Raw genomic sequence first — 21502 nt, 5'->3', positions numbered from 1 at the left:
AGGATTTTTTGAACAACAGAGCAGGCAATCTTATATAAGTTTTAAAATACTGTGAACAATATGAAGTAGTAAGAGCCAATATAGACTAAAACTCATCAGAACAATAAACGGAATTAAATGAAGTAAAGTTTGCCCACCTATTTTCAAGCAAACCAGAATACGCTATTTGATATATCATCCTTTGGGGCTCTCAGCTTTAGAATGAAGGGACTATCTTGTTGAATAGCATAACCTGAGAGCCTGTTACACAATAGACACTTGATAAATATTTGTTAAATGAATGGAGTTTGATATTGCAGAAACTCCCCTACCATCACAAAACCTGTAGCACCTTCAAATGCTAATGTCTGGACTCTGAGATGAATCCGCTGGGAAGAGAGCTCTTAGTAATGTTAAAAACATGAAAAAAAAAAAAAAAAACCCAATAGGGGCTTCCCCGGTGGCGCAGTGGTTGAGAGTCCTCCTGCCGATGCAGGGGACACGGGTTCGTGCCCAGGTCCGGGAAGATCCCACATGCCGCGGAGCGGCTGGGCCCGTGAGCCATGGCCACTGAGCCTGCGTGTCCGGAGCCTGTGATCCTCAACGGGAGAGCCCACAACAGTGAGAGGCCCGCGTACCGCAAAAAACAAAACAAAACATGGGACTAGTTCTTCAGAGCTGAGTCAGAAGGTGCCAATAACCTGGGGAGCAAAGGGAAGAGGGGAGGGAGGACTTTGAAAATGAAGAATATACATCACATTTATTGGAATACCTAGACCAGCTTATATCTATAACCAGTATCTGATTGGTAAAGGGGGTAGTAGTTTATTCATTCTTATAAAGAACTATAGTGGTTCCTATCATATATCAGCAAGTCAAGCTTTCTGTGATTTAATAAAAGCCTAAACATGGATTTTTCTTACATATATGTGCATGCTGGGTAAGGTGCAGCATGCATAAATCAGAATTCAATACAAAATTCTACTCATAAATGACATATTTTCAACAGTCTGACCTTAACCTTCAGTAAATAAAAGCATTTTTTGTGTTTGAAACATACCCATTCACGATATGCAATTCACTTTATCTTGTTTCCATATGGATGGGGCTGGCAATGGAGGAAACAATGACAAATCTGTCTTGACTGAAAGTGTTCTACCAATCCTCCCTCCTCTCCAATCCATCTCCTGTTCCCTGCCTGCCTCCCCCCCTCCCCGGCACCCCGCCCCAAACAAGTGGCTTCAAGAGAGGAGTAGCATTAGATTGCTACCAGTGGTGATTGCTGTTGGCTGCATCTTTGAACTTAGGCACATGTCTGTCTAGCAGTGGAAACAAAGGTCTCTGCAGCCCCACTAGCTGGTGCTGTGCTGCTTCTGTCTTCAGCATTCATTAATGAGGCAACGTGAAGGCAAAACCTTCCATTCCTGTCCTCAATCCCTTCCCCCAACGAAGCATGGGAGAGGCATTAAGTAAGGCCTCCTTCTCCGAGACCATTTCCCCCACTTGAGCGTTCTCTCACAAGCCCCCTTTGTTCCCTGCCCTCCGCCCCATCTATATGCTGCAGCAGCAGTTGCCCAGATGTTCTCTATCAAAGCCGAAGCCATGGCAGCAAACTTTGGCACACATGAAAGTGCACTGAGTACTGGCCCTCCAGAAATACCTTTTCCACCCCTCTGATTTCTGCAAATATTTTTAAATGTTAATGGGTTCCACTCACCCACAACCTAGGGGGAGGTTACAGAACAGGGCTCTGTGTGTCCAGCAAATTAGCAGCCCAAGGATACTGCTTGGCGCCTGGGTTCTGTCCCACCCTCGGGCATTGGCTGTGGTTCTCCAACCTTGAATTGTTGAGGCCAGTTTGCCAGCGCATAGCTTTCTAGTGACAGAGGTTAGATGGATGGTTGACAGGAAAGTTGCTTCAAGCTACAAAAAAGAAAGGCCCCTATCTTGCTCTGAAGTTTCTGAGAGCAAGAGAGATCCTTTGAGCATCATGGAAATAAGATTTTGAAGTGTTTATTTTGCCTCTTACTCATCCTCTCTTTTTCTTTTTTTTTGGTTAAAATTTTTTTCCAATTCAATACATAGGCACAGAACAATGTGATGTGTGCTCTGGGCCTTTGGGTATCATGTCCATTTTGAAGTACTTTAAATATACAATAGAAAATGGTATATCAACAGAAGCCTTTGTGCAAATTTTAATAAAATAAAAATTTGGATCTTTCATATGGAGGCAGGAAAGTAATATGTATTTGCAGGAAGAAGAATCGATGGCACAAGAAAGACTTATTTATCTTCCTTTGCATTGAGACAGTATGACAGCTGTTTTAAGGCCCAGTTTGAGGCCTCTAAAATGCCCAGTTTCAAAAGATAATTGAAAGCTACCTTTGAAGATTCTTTGTTTCTAATCCTGTCCTCACAATCTCACAAGTCACTCTGGAAACAAATTGCTTCAATGTCATCACCTCTAGGCCCTTGTTCTCCATGGCTAAGCCTCCCTTGATATTCACTGAAGTCACAATGCTTGGGCCAGCTAGCCCATATGCTTTGTTCCTGCCCACGCTTGGGAGTGGAGAACGTGGCCCTCAGGTCTCGGGCCTCCTAGATTTGAGCTTCAGATAATCACACCATGCTTCAAAGACTTCAGAATATGCCAGTTAGACCATCAGTATTCCTGCTTCCAGGCAAAATTTTATTCTACCACTTTTTAGAGAGGAGTAGTTGGAAAATTAGGAGATTTGACTGCAGAGCAAATAGAAGAGTACATAACCTGGATAACTCGAGAATCTTGAGAAGTAAAACCAACTACCCACACACTCAGCCTGGGCACTGAGAAAGGAAATAACAACTTACTGCCTAGATTCATGTGATTTTGCTATTCCACTGTCTTCATTAGCATTTTAAATATTTATTTATTTATTTATTTATTTAACTCTTCCAGGACTGTCCTACTGTTTGATTGTTCAATACAGGAATTTCCCCAAAGACCTACCAACTCTTCAACAGAAAACATCAACAGACAAATGCTCAAATTTTTTGGAATCCCTTGGTTCAAAACCTTCTCCTTGCACTTTCTACCAATCCTGGACTTCTTACCCAATCCTAATCTAGTCCCCACATTAAGAGTGCAGATTTAAACCAGACTTGCAATCCTCAATAAATTCTGATCTTACCGTTCCCCCTTTCCCCTTCCATATACTGCCAAAGCTTTGTGAGGTGGTACTTATTACCTTACCTTAGCAATAAATTCAGCTCTATCTTACCCACAGATTGTGTTGGTGATATTTAGGGAGCCAACTGTTGACACCCGTTTGTTTAAGTATAACCTGAGATGGATCTAAAAGTTTTAGATTGAATTTCACGCTAAAAACTGGGGGAAGTAGGACAGTTTTTTTCAATTCTCTATCTTCTTTCCCTCAAAATTCTTCTTCTCTATTATTTGAAAAGTTCTGAGATAATTTAAAAACTGAAATTAAGAAGAATTTCCATTATGAGTTAATTCTAAAATGAAATTTAAATAATGTTAAGAAGCAAAGCTTTATTTAATAAATTAAAAATATAAGCAGAGGCCATGTTTTTAATCTCCAATTTTTAGTGATCACCAGTTAATTTGGTACAAACCAAAATATCTGTAATATTTATGTCAATGTCAAATCACTGGGACTTTTTAGATGTGGGAAAACTCAGCATACAGAATTCTCTTGTTGGCAGTCCCTGTAAGCGTGACTCATCCTGGGTCCATATTGATAAGGTTCCAACATAGGAACTACCTTGATATCAGGCAAAAGAGTGTAACCAGACAAATAAAGCACACATGGAACTTCACTAAATTTATTTTTAAACAGCAAACAAACAAGGCACAATAATAGATGTCTGATATAAGACAGGTGTCTCACCAAAGAATATGATGATAATTACACAGACCACTAAAAACTCTGCAGAGGTGTGCTGAGTCAAAGGAAAGCACTGTAAGATAAACACTGCTCTATTTACAAATGCCTTAGTTTAAAAAAGAAGCAGAAGCAGAAACAGAAGAAGAGAAGAAGAAATCCAATGAAGATTTTATATACAACAGTGTTTCTCAGGCTAAGTCAGTAGACACTAGCAGCCTGCAAAAATTTTGGCTTTTCTTTAAAAGGGTTCTGCAAGTTTGAGGACCACTGTTAAAACACTCTAAATCCTTACTTAAACCAATATAAAGAAGATAAGACTTCTGGTTTAAGAAGGCAAGCTAAACATAATTATTCATCTGTTTCACCTCCTAAAAATCAGAGAAAGCGTAAATAAACAAATTTTTTAAAAGGTGTTAACAAAAAAAAAATACATCAACCAAAACAGGATGCCATGAAAAAGAAGTTTCCAGAAATTATCATGATTAATGAAATATGGGCTGAATTGTAGAATGAATGAGACTCAAGATTAAATCAGTGAGCCAGAAGGGTAAACCGAAAGATTCTATCAGAATTCAGTTGAAAAAGACAAAGAGATTAAAAGCATGAGAGAAAAGATGAGATATGTAGAATATATCTAAAAGTTCCGCCATGCATTTAGTAGGAGTTCAAGAAAGAGAAATTTAAAAAATAGAAGGAAAAAAATCAAATAAATAATAAAAACACTAAAGAACAGCAACAACAAAATTTCCCCTAGATAAAGAAAGTCCTTTCATAGTGAAAGAACCCACTGATAGCAGGGAAAGGATAACATCTAGACACATTTTATTAAACTATATGTACTCCAACAATAAGTAATAAACTATGAAAGAGACAAAGAGTATAACTAAATAGAAATGAAAATTAAAACAGCATTGGACCTCTCATCTGCAACAAATTCCTAGAAGATAACAGTACAACACTTTAATAAGGGCAAATTAGAATTTACATACAAAGTAAACTATCATTTAAAAGCCAGGGCAAATAATAATATGAAAAGTCTAAGAGTTGAACACCAATAATCTTTCTGAAAAAATACAAGATAATGTACTATAACTAAAAACAGAATTTAAGAAAGAGGCTAATATAAGAAAAAACTGTGAGCAAATGAAAGATGAAGCCTGCAGTTAAGTTCAAGTAGAAATTGACAATTGACTCTAAAGTTAATTCAATTGCCAAGAAGTGATTCATCAGCGATCAGAAACACAATGATAGAAGAGGATGCAAATACACCCAGATCAATCCCAAAGGACTCCAAAAAATCTTCAAATGTAAATTGATGATGCAGTGCATTGTTAAAGAGAAAGTATGGTAAAGGATTTGTCTGCTCTGGGAGATAGAGGAGATTCAGATTTCGATTAATTCTTGATGTTGATAGGAAAGTCAGTATCAGTATGTAATTATAAATGCATAAGTAAAGGTATTTATTTTTAAATTAGCATAACATGGACACTGCATATTATTTCTCCCTTCTGCTTTGGCCCTAAAAAGTTTCAGAGCCAAAATCGTGATGCAGCTCTAGAAAGTATATGAAACCTTGAAACATGGTTTTGGTAAACTACCTTCATTCCTGGCTCCATTTTATTTTTTCTGCCCTTACTTTCCCTTAACTTGGATTTCCTCATTTCCTTTAAAGTAAAATACATTGGCAAATGTGTGTACATACGTACCTATTCAATATATATGTGTGTGTATACGTAAGCATCACCTTAAATTCTTTCGGGCCTAGGCAGGGATATAAAGAGTACAAATTTATCATTTCTTGATATATGATTTCCATTAACTAAAGGCAAGGGTACACCTTAGCCACATTACTATTTAATCTCCATTTTATTAATGTAATCCAAAGATTATCTGGCGTAGAAATGTCTTAACCTTAAAAAATGGTTTCCAAACTGTCTACCCTTCTGAATATCAATGACAGCTTCACTATATCTCTCATCCACTTATTGAATCTTATGTAAATTCAATGACCAAAAAGAAACATTTTTTAATATTCAAAGTGATTGGCTAACTGCCGTAATCTTTAAAAAAAAACAAAACAAAAACAATACTCTTTTGCTTTTGAAGCAAAAGAGTGCATTAAGAGCATGAACTCTTGAGTCAGACTTCCTGGATTAATCCCAGTTACTAGGTGTGGCAACTTGGAAAAGTTACTTAAACTCCTTGTTCCTCAGTTTCCTTACCTGCAAAATGGGAGGGATAATAAGAAGGTTGTTGTGAAGATTTAAAAAGATAAACATGAGAACCTCTTAGAACAGAGAATGCCAAAATAAACGTTAGCTACAATTATTTTAATAAAATATTTTCCTGAAAGACATCTTTCCCAGAAACATATTAGCATTCTATCATACAAATGATTGTTTCAAGGGATCCAGATCAAAGCTCATTCAGATTCTTTGTGAAAAACAAGTAATATAAATAAAAAATGACCACTTTGACTTTTACTATTTCCATTCATTTTGCCAAGCCACTTATTCAATAGCTACCTAAAGTTTATAACTAGGCATTTGCTCAAAATTCTCCATTTGATAAGGTGACTAAATTCTGTCAAAACTTTCCCAGGTGGTATATCCCCAAAGAAATGGTACTAGTCCATCTTACCCAGTTAAATCAAATTTTCCCTTTAAACTTAGACCTTTATAACTGATGGCTTCCAAAATGTACGTTTAGTAAATATAAAAGAATTCCTCTTCAGTGGTCTGCTGGAGCAGGCTGGCATCAACTGATAAGAGGTGACTATATGCATCTCTTCTTAACTCCACATTTCATATTTACACTATGGGAATCGAGAAGTCAAGGTGGTTGCTGGCTTTTTTCTTTTCTTTCTGGAGAGCCTTTTGTTAAACATTAACAGCAAATCATAGCCTCTAGCTCAAAAGAACCAGTCTTTGTGAAATCCCAGAGTTAGAATATCCACGTTATCTTTTACAATGCAGTGTATTTTAAAAGCAGGTATCAGAAGACATCCTGATTTGAATATACAAAAGAAATACAGCGCAAAAAAAATGTGTGTTTTTATCTATAATATTCTTACTTGTGAATCTAGCTTTCTATTCTGGTTTAAAATTTTGAGCATAAATCTTTTTAGATGAAATAGCGGTAATGTGGTTTGATGATTCCACATACTCAATTAACTTGGAAATATTGATACATGATGTAAGTCCTCTTAGAAATTCAGTCTGTTTTATTCAAAGAAGTTTAAATGCAGAATATTGTATTTTGCTCTGGAAATTTTATAAAGATGTTTTGCCAAAAGCACTAAATATTTGACTCTAGTTGTTAAGATTTGCAGGAACTGCTTTAAATTTATTATAAAAAGTAACAGCAACAGCAACACATTTTCCCCTTTCATTAAGGTAGTGAAAAACAGAACTTTAAGAGCTTTTCCATAAAAATGCTCTAAAATATTCCATTAAAATTAAAAGGCAACTGCCATTTCACACGTGGTCAGATTTAACTATTCAAAGTTATTTTAGGTATATCAGTCTCCAAAGACCAAACTACCTGAGAGTTCAGCTGTGCTCAAAGATCTCTAGAACTTAGCCTCTGGAGATGGATAGGGCTGACCAGAGAAGGGAAGAATAATTTTGGGTGCAACATTAGTATCCTATTCCCTCCAATTCCTCACTTAATTATAGGTTTCTTAATGAAACAGTCATTCTGCAACGATCAGGGAGAAATCCACAATAGAGACTTCCCTGGCAGTGCAGTTGTTAAGAATCCGCCTGCCAATGCAGGAGACACGGGTTCGAGCCCTGGTCCGGGAAGGTCCCATACGCCGCAGAGCAACTAAGCCCGTGTGCCACAACTACTGAGCCTGTGCTCTAGAGTCCGTGAGCCACAACTACTGAGCCCGCATGCTGCAACTACTGAAGCCCGTGTGCCTAAAGCCCATGCTCCACAAGCCCCCGCTTGCCGCAGCTAGAGGAAGCCCGCACACAGCAACGAAGACCCAACACAGCCAAAAAATTAATAAATTAATAAATAAATTTATTTAAAAAAAAAAAAGAAATCCACAGTAGAGCAAGGAGCTTGGAACAAAAGCCCAATTCCAATATTGATAGCATGTGACCTCACGTCAGCAATGGTGAATTGAGAGTCTTAATGGCAAGCAATCTTCCAAGGTTGTGGGAAATAATATTTCAGTTGAAATCTTATGCTCTCATGATTATAAAAAGTATTTTTTTAAATGCTACAATAATATGCATATTTGTCTTTAAATATTATACTCTTTCTGGTATGGTTCTCCTTGCCTTGTTTTGTTTTATAGCGTTACTTCTGCATTTTAAATATGGTTCAAACATTAGTTGCCACAAAGATATGTAGTTTCATGCATGAATCACTCATTAATGTAGTTCTTAGGGTGGCCCATTATTCGTATGTTTAATTTGCCCTAGAATCAGATTGTTAAATACTTGTTTAAATGTCCCAAATATCAGGAAATGAGTACCCTATATTTTTCAGGAATTTATTATTGACTTTTTACTTAAACCTTAACAATCCTTGTTAGCGTCTCTCCCAGAACCCCAACAAACTTTAAAATAACTTACTTTTACTTTAGTACCAGATGCTGATGTCTTTGGAATTTCATTTTTGGTAGAAAAGAGAGTTATCAAAAAAAAAAAAGTGAACTAATGACATAAGATTAAAAAACATGGACACAAAAGATATAGTAACTAAATTAAAAGGCCAAAAGACTTGCCAATAAGTCTTTATCTCTGATCCAGTGTTAGAAATAGGATATGGGGATAGGAGTGTTTTTGTTTGGTTGGCTTGTTTGTTTAGACTTAAGTGAAAAGTACAGGGCTTGAAGACATACATATTTGGGGTATCATTCTGACTCTCCCATTTACTCATTTGCCTGACCCTAAGGAAATCACTCAACTTCAAGTGATTTCTACATTTCATTAGATTTCCTTTCAGATCCATCAAAATATGACAAAAAAATAGTGAACATTATTTTAATTATCTTATTTATACAAATACGGTATACATTCTGAAAAACTATAAAACAATGATAACTTTCAGGTTAGGCCACTGCCCTTCCTCAAAATATTCCATTTAAGAATTTCTCAGCCTCTGCTTTAGAAAGATTTCTTATGGTAAAGGCTGGCTATAATGTTATTTCAGGTGAAGGACTCCTTTGACTTCACACACACATTACTTGCTGGCAGGCCACTGGCTTTTCTTCCCACTGAATTGAGGAAAGGGCAATTTCTTGTCTACTCACCTATGCATTTACTGTGAGCTCAACTCCATTTGGTGGAAAGCTGCCATACACTTATAAGAGCCTAAGGGATACTGGGTGGTTGTCATCTTTCTCTTGCTGACTCCCACCACACCAAGTGCCCTGGCAAGGTTGCTGCACCTGGACTCTGCATTCCCTACAGAGCACCTTGTTACCAAAATTATGGAAAACTTGTACTAAGTTCAGAGAAGAGCTACTAAAATGATTAAGTGACTGAGGGGACCAGTTTATAAGGAACTCAGAAATGTTTGGTTAAGTGGTAATTACCCTAAAAAAGGTGTGGTGGCTCTGGCATTAAGTTTGAATTCCAAACCATTCTTGGCAAAAAGACTTCCTTTCAGGCCTCTACATTCAGAAATGCTCTGAAGAGGGGGCAGAACCTCTCTCTTGTTTGGGCCCCCGAACCACTGCACAGGCTGCTTGGGTGATATTCCCACTTAAGTGTAATGACTTCTACAAACAAGCACAGAAGGAAAACTACCAAAGCAGAGAGCACACTTAAGAAGGCTGAAGGATGCTTAAAGGAAAGTCTTGGGAATCATGAAGAACAAGCCTGGGCTGTGACGGACCAGTCCCTCCACCCCTGTTAAGCACCTATTCACACCCCATTGCCAATCTCTGCTCGATGGGTGGTACCATTTAATAAGAGCTGCTGACTGAGTCCAAGTGTGCAAGTCTGCCTAAAATACACTGCTGGGAATGTTGAGTCCTTCAAGAATGACAGTTCCCACTTGGCCAAAGAGGAAAATCTAAGAACACCTGTAACAGTTAAGGAGGCTGAAAGAGATAATTCCTCATAGCAGTATTTCCCAAAATGTCTTCCAGGTGATGTTACTATGTGTTACACATACTAAAAAAGAAAAGAGCTAAAAATTGAATAAACGAAGCTTCACCTTGTGTGTATGTACATGATGTGTTTGTTAACAGTAACACCTCTCAGAGCCATTAATATGCTAAAGTCCGTTGTGTCTCGCTAAAAGGGGTGGTGTGTACACTCTTTCCCAAATTCAAATTGAGCATGGAAGGCTTTATTCCTTAAGTACAGGTTCTTTGAATTCACAGCCACTTCCATAATGCCATTTATTGGCTTAGCCAAAAAGTTCATTCGCGTTTTTGGTAGCATCGTTCGGAAAAACCAGAACAAACTTTTTGGCCAACCCAATACGATGCTGCACTCAGTAAATAAACAATGAAATGTATGAATCAGCCTAAGCTAGAAAACAAATCTTAAATCCCAATCCACTCCTCTTTCGACCACACTGATATTCTAGTTACACTTCACTTACATGAATCTTTTTATCCTGTATAAATTAAATGAAATTTGTTTACTAGAAGCAGATTGACCACCTGAGGCTACTACAGCTCAAGCTTGAGGGCCTTCCACTTGCTTGAGGCTTCCAAGTCCCTGAAAGTAAGTATGCACTTATAATATTGTAATCTTTATTTCTTAAGGAGGCCCTACGAAACTGTATAATCTTCATGTCCTACAAAACCTGCTGTTACCATATAAGATGGAAATGGCTCAGTAGCTTGTCACCAAATTTGTAAGTTATGATTGAGATAGCTGAACTTAAATTACTCATGATATGACAGACTAAAATTCACTTTAGATTACTCTCGGGTCACCTTTGACAGAGAGGTATTCATCCTTCTGTGCAGGTAAAATGTAGATCCAAATAAGAACTAAAAGTGGATTCATTCCCTCTATATGCTCCATAAGAACATTAGCTTCAACCATCTCACTTTTTAGAATTCCTCTTAGAACATTCATCACCTCTATTCTGTTTTTGTTTTTGTATTTTAAAACACCTTACCCAATAGTATTACTTCTACTCTCCCTACTTCTCAATATTTTAAGACCATGAATAGCCACTTTGAAATCATCACATTGTATATATTACCACAGTTGAAATTCCTTCTGAGGACCATCTGAAGTTTCTGTATCATTTTTTTTCCTTGAGTAGGGACTGACATCTTTAAACTTGAACCCACAGTACGGCAATCTGGCATTCCACTTCAATTCTTTAAAAGCTTCATTTATACTTATCTTGTCTTTTGGAATTTCCTGTAGGCTGCCTCAGATAAAATAATTTCCAGTCTAATCTTCCTCTTGTCTGCTCTCTAGTTTGACATTATGCCTTCAAAATCAGATCTTATTATTTAACACAAAACAAAAATACCTTATTACAGAATAGTAAATCAATAACATTAACAGACTGACCTTGGTGAGTCATTTATACTATGACTGATAAGCCAATATTTAAGCTTTGACTATTGATAGTCAAAGCTTTGTAAATTTCTTCTAGACTATTCATAATTTAACAAGATATTCTAACAACCACACACACAGAAATCACTATCCAACCACTTGTGTCTTAGACTAAATCAATGCTTCACTCTCTCATTTTTTAAGTAAACTTACAGCTAAAATTACAAAACTAGGACTGTGTATAGAGGCCAAACATTTTACCTTCCTCTGTTTGCTTCTTATTATCTTCCTGAGTTGGTGACTATGAAAATATGCTAAGCCCAAAATAACAGTTGTGCACTGCCAGGTCATCCTCAGTCCCAGTTCCAAGCCAAATGGGACTTCACAGACCTTTACAAGTCATAGTGTTTGTAAATATCCAAGGAAATTACTTCATTCAGTCAATTATTTCTGGTGAAACCTGGCAGAATAACACAGTAATTAAACTGAAGACTAAACAGGAGACCTATTTTGCCCAGAAGTTCTAGTTAATGCTTTCAATGCATTTTCATTTCTTAAATATGCTTGAAATACCAGTGTAATGAAAAGGCATTGCCTCTCCATTGAGAAATATATTTAAAATATTCCAGTGAAGACAGCATATGGAAAAGGAAAGAGAAACTCAGTATGATTTCTTATTTTAAGTGTGAGGAATTCTGAAATCAAAAAACAACTGGATTCAAATGCAAATAGAATAGACATCCCAAAGCCAGGACATCACGTGGTCAAGACTCAATTGTCTCTGTGCTAGATATTCACTTCATAGGGAATATGCTGTCTGCAACATATTGCCCTCCGGTCTCCCTTTGGCCCCTCCACTTGGCCACCAGCATATTCTGATTCACCCATCCATCCATTCATTCATTGAGTCACCATCTCAAGTGACTTGTAATGTTACTTGTAGTGTAGCCATAAACAGAAATACTTTCCCACATACCTCTCCTAGCTGCCTAATGGTTATATACTTGGAGACAGACAACAGTTCAAACACAAAGTAATAAATTAGAATTCAAAAGCTAATGGAAAGAGCTTTGAATGCTTCCCAAAGGAAAATGCAAACTGTTAAATTACTTGTAGTACTTCATTTTTAAAAGCCTCTTGCTTACAAATAACCACCATCTTTCCTAGTACCTGATGCCATGAATACAAAGGTTAAAACAAAGGAAACTTTTGGGCAATCTGTAACAGTCTGAAGAATGAAGTAAGAGAAGTTGGCAAAAATCAAGACCATCTAAGGGAAACCAAGTCAGAAAATTCCAAGGTTGAGTGAAATTGGGAGAGTTAATGACTAAAAAGTGTTTCTGCTACACTTCACAAATATTTCTCCTTTCTCTTTGTCAGGACACATGGTATTTCACTTACTAAAGATTCTTCTGGATGAATAAGCATACTGTTTTGAAAATGCAAATAACATGGGATTAAGAACTCAGCTACATAAGAAGTTAATGAAATGTATGCCACAGTTCTTTATAAACTGAGGAATACTACAAAATCAGAATGGCAGGTAGGTAAGATAATAGCTTCTGGAGTCATACTGTCTGAGTTTGAGTCTTAGCTCTATTACTAACAAGCTATGCAAGTTTGGGCAACTCACAGTCTCTTGGTGCCTCAGTTTCCTCATCTACACAACGGGAATATCAGTTGAAAGTATTCCACAGTGTTGAAAGGCTTAGTTAATATACGTAAAGCACTTAAAACAGTGCTGGGACTTGAACTGTTGACCAAAATGGAGTAAGAGGGATTGAATTTATGTTCCCTCCTAAAACAACCACAAACAAACAAGCAAACAGAATATATGAAACAATGATTTTCAAGACATAGGCAATGGAAAATAGTTATCCCTGAGACATGGGAAACAAACGAAAGAAGCCCTATGATTGCCCCAATTTAATGCCTTGAGACAGTTCCTAGGCCACCAAATGGGGTGAGGGAGAGGGGAGAATCCAGGCAAAGCCTGCTGGACTCCCTAGGTTGAGGAGATGAAGTTCAGAGTACCAGGAAAACAAGAGGGTCAGGATTTGCAAGACAGAGTACCAGAAAGGAAAAAGCTGCACAGGAAAGGAATGATGGAGATCAGCAGAGGGTCCCCTCAAATATGCAGCAGAATAGTGATCAGCACATGCATGTGAGGAAACTATGTGAAGCCAGGGAAAGAACTATCCCAAAGCACCAGAGAATACAGTACGCAGCACCCACACAGAACCAGGAATAGGGGCTATTGCCACCAGTCAGACTGGAAAACCTCGTAATTTACAGAGCATTTGGTAGAGTATTCAACAGATTCTTGCCTCAGTAGTAGGAAATAATTAGTCTTGAGTAAACATTTCTCTGGTCACGTCTAACAAATTTTAAAAGTTACAATTCTCAAAAAGATAAAACTATCTCCAAGTAACTTAACTGCATCTCAGAAAAAAGCTCAAAAATATTTATAGGAAAACAAAAATAGCTAACACCCAACATGATAAAATTCACATCTTGAATCAAATCAAAGGCTACCAGGCATGCAAAGAAGCCAGAAAATATAAATCATATTGAAGAAAATAATTAATCAATTAAAACTGACCCAGAACTAACACAGATGTTAAAATCATCAGACAATGACATTAATATTTATCACTACTGTACTCCATATGTTCAGAAACTTAAGGAGAGATACCAAAGATATAAAAAGATCCAAACAGAACATCTATAGGAAGAAACTACAATGTCTGTGTTGAAAAAATACACTTGATGGGATTAGTAGAAGGTTAGACATTGGATAAAATATTTGTGAATCTGAAGACACAACAATAGAAAGTATACAAAATGAAGCAAAAAGAGGAAAAAAAAAATGTTAAAAAATAAGAGCATCAGTGAACTGCAGGAAAACTTCAAGTGGCTAACAAATGTGTAATGGAAGCCCCAAAAGAAGACAGCAGGGAGGACAGAAAATATATTTGAAGAAATAATAGCAGTCTATTCCTTTTTATTACTGAATAGTATTCCATCACATGAGTAAAACACAATTTGTTTATCCAGTTATTAAGCAATAGACATTGGGATTGTTCCCAGTGTTTTGCCTGATATGAATAAAACTTTTTTGTATATTCAAGTATAAAAAACAAAAACAAAAAAACCAAAGGCAAAATAAAGACTTTTTTACATATATAAAATCTGAAAGAATTCATCAACAGTAGACCTTAACAGTACTAGAAGAAATGTTAAGCCTTTTAGGCAGAAGGAAAATTATACCTGATGAAAATATGGATCTGCACACAGGAATGAAGAGCACAGAAATCTGTATCTATATGAGTAAATATATAAGACTTTTTAATTTAAATCTTTTAAATAAATAATTGTTTAAACAAAAATAATAACAATATATTGTGAGGTTTATAACATGTATAAGTTAAATGCATGAAAATAATAACATAAAGGGCAGAAGAGAAGTAGAATATGTATTTGTAAGTTTCTTATATTATATGTGAAGTGTTATAATATTATGTGAATGTCAACTGTGATAAGTTAAAGCTGTATACTATCTTTCTAAAGCAACCACTGAAATAATAAAACAGAGTTATAGCTAATAAGTTACCAAAGGAAATAGAATCATTTAAAAATTTTAATGAAAAAGAAGATGGGGAAGGGGAACAAACAACAAAGACAAAGAGAAATCAAAGACTGGAATATTTTGGTTTAAGGTTTAAGGTTTAGCTTAGAGGTTTAAGACCTAAACATAATAATCACATTAAATATAAATGGTATAAACACACTAATTAAAAGGCAGAGGTTGCTATATTGGATAGAAAAGCAAGACCAATGCTGCCTAAAAGAAAGGTACAAGTATGTTAAAAGAAAAAAAAAAGATATACCATCCTAACATTATTCAAAAGAAAACTAGAGTGGCATATTAATATCAGACTAAATATATTTAAGACAAATATTATCAGGCAAAAGGAGGACAAATTTTATAAGTGGGTCTAATAATCAAGAAGACATACAATCCTAAGTGTTCATGCACCTAATAATAGGGCTTCAAGACATTAACGCAATACTGAGAGAACAGCAAGAAGAAATGGACAAATCCAGTTATAGTAGGATATTTCATTTCTCATCTCTCAATAAATAGAATAAGTAGACAGAAAGCCAGTAATAATATGGGGGACTTAAAAACCACAATCAAACAAAATTGACCTGATTGGCACTAATAGAACACTCTATCCAACAACAACAGAATACATGTTCCTTTCATTTGCACATAGAATATTTTCCAAGAGAGACTACATTGTGGGGCATAAAACATATCTCAATAAATATAAAAGGACTCAAATTATATACTACTTACCTGATCACAATGAAATTAAACTAGGAATCAGTAGTAAGAGAGGACTCTAGAAATCTCCAAATATTGATATTTAAAACTAAACAACAGAACTTTAATCAATGACTCAAAGATAAAATCAAAAGCGAAATTAGAATTGAATGAAAAAACACAGCACATCAAAATTCATGGGATTCTGCCAAAGTAGTACTTAGGAGAAAACTTATTGCACTAAACACCTATTTCGAAAAGAGAAACATTTTAAATCAACAACCTCAATTTCTATCTTAAGAAACTAGGAAAAGAAGAGTAAATAAAACATGAAGTAAGCAGAAGAAATAAAATTCTAAAGATTAGAGCAGAAATCAACAAAGTGGAAAACTAATAAACAATAGAGAAATTTAGTAACACCAAAAGCTGATTGTCTGAGAAAATAGAATTGATAAACCTCTAAGGAGAGTGATCAGATAAAAAGAGACAAGATACAAATTACCAATATCAGGAATTAGAGAAGTGATAACACTGCAAAATCTACAGATATTAAAAGGATAATAAGTGTTGGCGATCCCCATACCACCCTAAGTTTTGATGATTAGCACTAGAAAGGCTCAAAGAACTCAGAAAAACTGTTATACTTACAATTGCAGTTTACTACAGTGAACAGATACATATTAAAATCAGAAAAGGCAAAACACACAGAGAGGAGCCCAGAAGAAATCAGATATAAACTTCGAGTTGTCCTCTCCCAATGTAGTTGTATGGACAGGTCTTAATTCTCCCATCAATGATGTGTGACAACACATATGAAGTATTGCCACCAGGGAAGCTATGTAAACCTTGTTGTCTAGGGTTCTTATTGGGAGTCAAGTCATGCAGGCATGGAACACCAACATCACTGACTTTAGCTATCCAGTCTCCAGCCCCTCCAGAGATCAAACTGATAAAGTATGGCCCAGAAATCCAGGTAAACAAAAATAGGCATTCACCATAAATCACATTGTTAGCATAAACTATCTGACAAGCACAAAGACCTTAGGCATATAAAGACAATCTTATCGTGAAGGATGCTTAGAGGTTTTCTCCCAGGAGCCAGTCAAGAGCCAGTTATTTCTTTGGAATGTGCAGAGTTTGAACAACACAAACCCTCTGAGCTAAGCCTTTCCTGAACAATAAGCACATTATGAACAATTTTATGCCAATACATTCAACAACTTAGATGAAACAAATAAATATCTTGAAGGAAAAACTACCAAAATCACTCAAGAATAAATAATCTAAGTAGGCCTTTATCTATTAAAAAAATTCAATTTGTAGTTAAAAAGTTTCCCAAAAAGGAAAATTCAGATGGCTTCACTGGTAAATTCTACCAAGTATAGAAGGAAGAATTAATACCAATGCTACACAAGTCTTTCAGAAAATCAAAGAGAAGAAAATATTTCTCATTTGGTGAAACCAGTATTACCCTGACCCCAAAACAAGGGAAACATTACACAAAATTAAACTTTAGACCAATATCTCTCATGAATATATGCAAAAATTTTAGCCAATCAAATCCAATATATAAAAAGCATAATGTACTATACTACATCTAAGTAGAGTTTATCCCAGGATGCAAGATTGGTGTAACACTGGCCAGCTGATCAATGCAATTCACCATATTAAGAATCTGATAAAGAAAAATCATATTATCATGTCAATAGACCCGGAAAACACATGCAAGAAAATCCATTATCCATTTCTGATAAAAACTCTTAGAAAACTAGGAATAGAAAGGACATCAACCTAATAAAGGACATCTACCAAAAAAACCTAAAGCTAGCACCACACTTAATGGTGAAAGACTTTATGCTTTTCCCCTAAGATCAGAAACAAGAAAAGATACCCAATCTCATTTTTCTATTCAACATTATACTGGTGGGTCTAGCCAGTGCAATAAGGCAAGAAAAGAAGAAAAGGCATGTAGATTAGAAGAAAGAAAGAAGTAAAAGTGTCGTTTGCAGACAACATGATCATCCAGGTAGAAAATCCAATGAAATCTACTTTAAAAAATGCTGCTACAACTATTAAGTGTGTTGGGCTTCCCTGATGGCACAATGGTTAAGATTCTGCCTGCCAATGCAGGGGACACAGGTTCGAGCCCTGGTCCGGGAGGATCCCACACGCTGCAGAGCAACTAAGCCCATGCACAACTACTGAAGCCCGTGTGCATAGAGCCCATGCTCTGTAACAAGAGAACCCATGACAATGAGAAGCCCACGCACCGCAACAAAGAGGAGCCCCCAGTCTCCGCAACTAGAGAAAGCCCATGTGCAGAAATGAAGACACAACACAGACAAAAATAAAAACAAATAAATACAAAATTAAAAACAAAAATAAAGTGTGTTTATCATGGTTGATCAACAAAAATTGATTTTTATTTCTATATAGTAGACACAAAATATTAAAAATTGAATAAAATTGCTATTTACAATAGCATCATGTTATTAATTACTTATGGATAAATCTGATAGATGTGCAAGACATATATTGAAAATTATGGGATACTGCTGAAATGCTATTTTAAAGGCTTTATAAAATGGCATCTTCTTTTCAGCCTATTTTTTTAATAAATTTATTTATATTTATTTATTTTTGGCTGCGTTGGGTCTTGGTTGCTGCATGCAGTCTTTCTCTAGTTGTTGTAAGTGGAGGCTACTCTTTGTTGTAGTGCACAGGCTTCTCATTGTGGTGGTGGAGCATGGGCTCTAGGTGTGTTGGCTTCAGTAGTTGTGGCTCACGGGCTCTAGAACGCAGACTCAGTAGTTGTGGCGCACGGGCTTAGTTGCTCCACAGCATGTGGGATCTTCCCAGATCAGGGATCAAACCCATGTCCCCTGCATTGGCAGGCAGATTCTTAACCACTGTACCACCAGGGAAGTCCTTTTTCAGCCTATTTTTAATGTTTTTTATTTACTAAACCATGAGGCCGTGGCTGCAACTAGCAATAAGTAACAAATGGGGTTCATAGAAACTCATACTGGAAAGGAATCTCAGAATATATAAGATGTGGAAATGTTTCAGTACTTAACTTTGAAAGGTTTCTTCTTTCAATATTTATGTGAGCACTCAGTAAGTGTCAAACACTTATACACTGAGTAAATAGAAGATGCATCACCTGAACTTGTGGAGATATTAACTAGTAAAGGGAAACAGAAAATAAACAAATGCAAATAATTTAGGAGTTGTAATTAGTGCTAAGTGAAAATAATAAAGAACACAGAAATGTAAAAAACTGGGGTGCTATTTGGATAGAATAGGGTAGTCACTGAAGTCTAAGTGGACATTCAGGTCAAAACCTGAAGCAGAAAGAGCCAGCCAGATAAAGTAAAGATCATTATAGCCAAATGGAACAGGAGTTGGGAACGCCTTAGGTAGGGCAGTAGAGGATGCCAGGAGAGACTGGCATGCTTTAAAACTCCAAAGAAAGCCAACCTGGCTGGAGTGTAGGGAATGTGGAATAAAGGGAAAGACAGCACAATGGTCATGTAAGAGGTAGGCAGGGATCAGATCATGCAGGCTCATGTAGGAACTGGGATTTTATTCAAAGGGCAATGGGAAGCTGTTTTACAGTTTTAGGCAGGCTATAGACATTAGATTTTTCTTTTCTAAAAAATTACTCTAGCTTCTCTGTTGGAGAATCAACTGGAGCCAATATAATAGTCTAAGTTGTCACAGATGGTCCCCTTTTGCTACAAACACAAAAATGCTGTATACTACATAACATGTTTTTATTTAAAAGAAAAAATACATCACAGAACTTAAAAGAAAGCAAAAAGAGATGTAGAAAGCAAATCCAAGGGGTACTCTACCTGAATGTGTGCTGGGGATTTGATTCCTAAACACACATGGAGACAAGATCACCGAAATAAAGTTCAGAGTGTGGAAACTCCTAAATTAATTTACAACTCCTAAATTGTAACAGAGGATTAGAGAAAACTCAGCCTACTGCTTTGTAAAAGCAGTAAGGAAGACTGTTATCTCTGAGTTTTATATATATATATGTATACATATATATATATTTTTTAAAGGGCATCTACAGATACTTGAGGCCTGTATCATACATGGGGGTTAGATCTAAATTTATATTACAAGTTTAAAAAATTACCTTAAATCTGGTTTAAAGCAAATGAAACTTCTAGGGACCAGCAAAACCAATCTGTAGTCTCTCAATCCAAGATATAAAGGGCTCTCACAGAACTTTTTTGAAGATAAACTCCCAATAAAATATACATTATTTGAAGAAACCAGTCACCATGAGGGAGAGCTAACAGAAACAACAAACAGTAGATCCAGAAGCTTGCAAATTGGAAATTATAACTTTATACAGATGTTGTCTTTTACCATAATCTTGCTCGTGCTTTGGTTCTCATTCAGGGTTAATGCAAAACTTTTAAAAATACCTTAATTTTCATCTCTATTATGATTACACTTCTTGAAATCTACCCAAAGTGAGCTAAAGAAAGTTTATGTATAAAATTTAACATGGGGCATACAAGGTGGTTCATTTTTATTAGATGGAACTAGATAGCTGATGCCTGTAAATGGCAAACTGAATTAACTACCAGAATGTACCGAGCCCCATCTACTATTTTGAAGCTAGATTATCTGTATACTTTAACGTATTTAGTCTAGCTTCAAAAACTGGATGAATCCGCCTCCTCCAATCCTTTTGGATAGCATATTTTTAAATGTTAGGAAAAATGAGTCCACATTTAAAATGAAGAGTTCGTGCAAACCTAAATTTAAGAAATCGCTTTTAAGTTTAAAAGCTTAAAGGTTACAAAGAGAATTCCAAACACCCTTCACCTTCTAATCACCAATTTAAGCTTGAAATATTCATTCCAACTCTTTTCTTGGTATAGTATTTTAGTTTTAGTCTACTTCTTTATTTCAATTTGTTTAAAAATATTGACACACTAAAACCAAAAGCCACACATGTGATTTTTAAATGTAAGCCAAAATAACTCGTTTTAAAAATGCAAAACAGTGAAAAGAGAAACACGAAAAATTAAGTGGTCTCATTTAAATCATCCTGATCTATATGTACTTTGACAACGTTTGCATCTTTTAATCTCCAAAATCTTGCTTAAAATGAGAAAATGGAAGCCCAGAGTGGTAACGTGTTCAAGGTAGTACCAGAACATTGAAATCAGGACTCCAGGCAGGAGAAGCCTAGGAAGTGTTTTCCCATCCCCCAGCGCCGACGTTTTTACATTGTCTTCTCTGAACATAAAAACAGAGGACAGATCATTTTTAAGAGGAGGGATTTAGACATCCCTTAGGAGAAAGGTTACAGATTAGCGAGAATCTTTCACAAAATCGAAGAACCAACTCCCAATCAACAGAAATCTAGGAGTCGCTACAGCCTGGGGGAGACCTGGCTACGCTGTTAAACGTGTCTTGTTCCTTTTCCACTATTATACCCCAGTTCTCTGAAATGATTCTTTATAATTAAAAGCCTAAATCTGAACATTCTTGAGTCAACTTGCGGGATGATTTCAGCGCAGTTTTGGAAGAAGCCACTACAAGCCACGCCGCGAAACTCTCCACCACCCACACGTAGAGTGCTCCGCCCCAGTAAATTCGAGGGCGCCAAGAGGCAGCTCTGTCCTCCCTTTTCCGCCACCGACTCGTAGTTACTTCCTCACTGCCTGTTTATCTCCACATTTATTTCCATTGCTATTTCCCCCTTTACCTCTTGAAGCGATAACCCAACAAGCATAGGAGACAGAGAGAAAGAGCAGCCAGGTCAGGGGAAA

The sequence above is a fragment of the Monodon monoceros genome, unplaced genomic scaffold (assembly GCF_005190385.1).
Source record: "Monodon monoceros isolate NGI ecotype Baffin Bay Population unplaced genomic scaffold, NGI_Narwhal_1 Super_Scaffold_18, whole genome shotgun sequence".
Taxonomy (NCBI): Eukaryota; Metazoa; Chordata; class Mammalia; order Artiodactyla; family Monodontidae; genus Monodon; species Monodon monoceros.
This window is presented reverse-complemented; position numbering follows the sequence as displayed.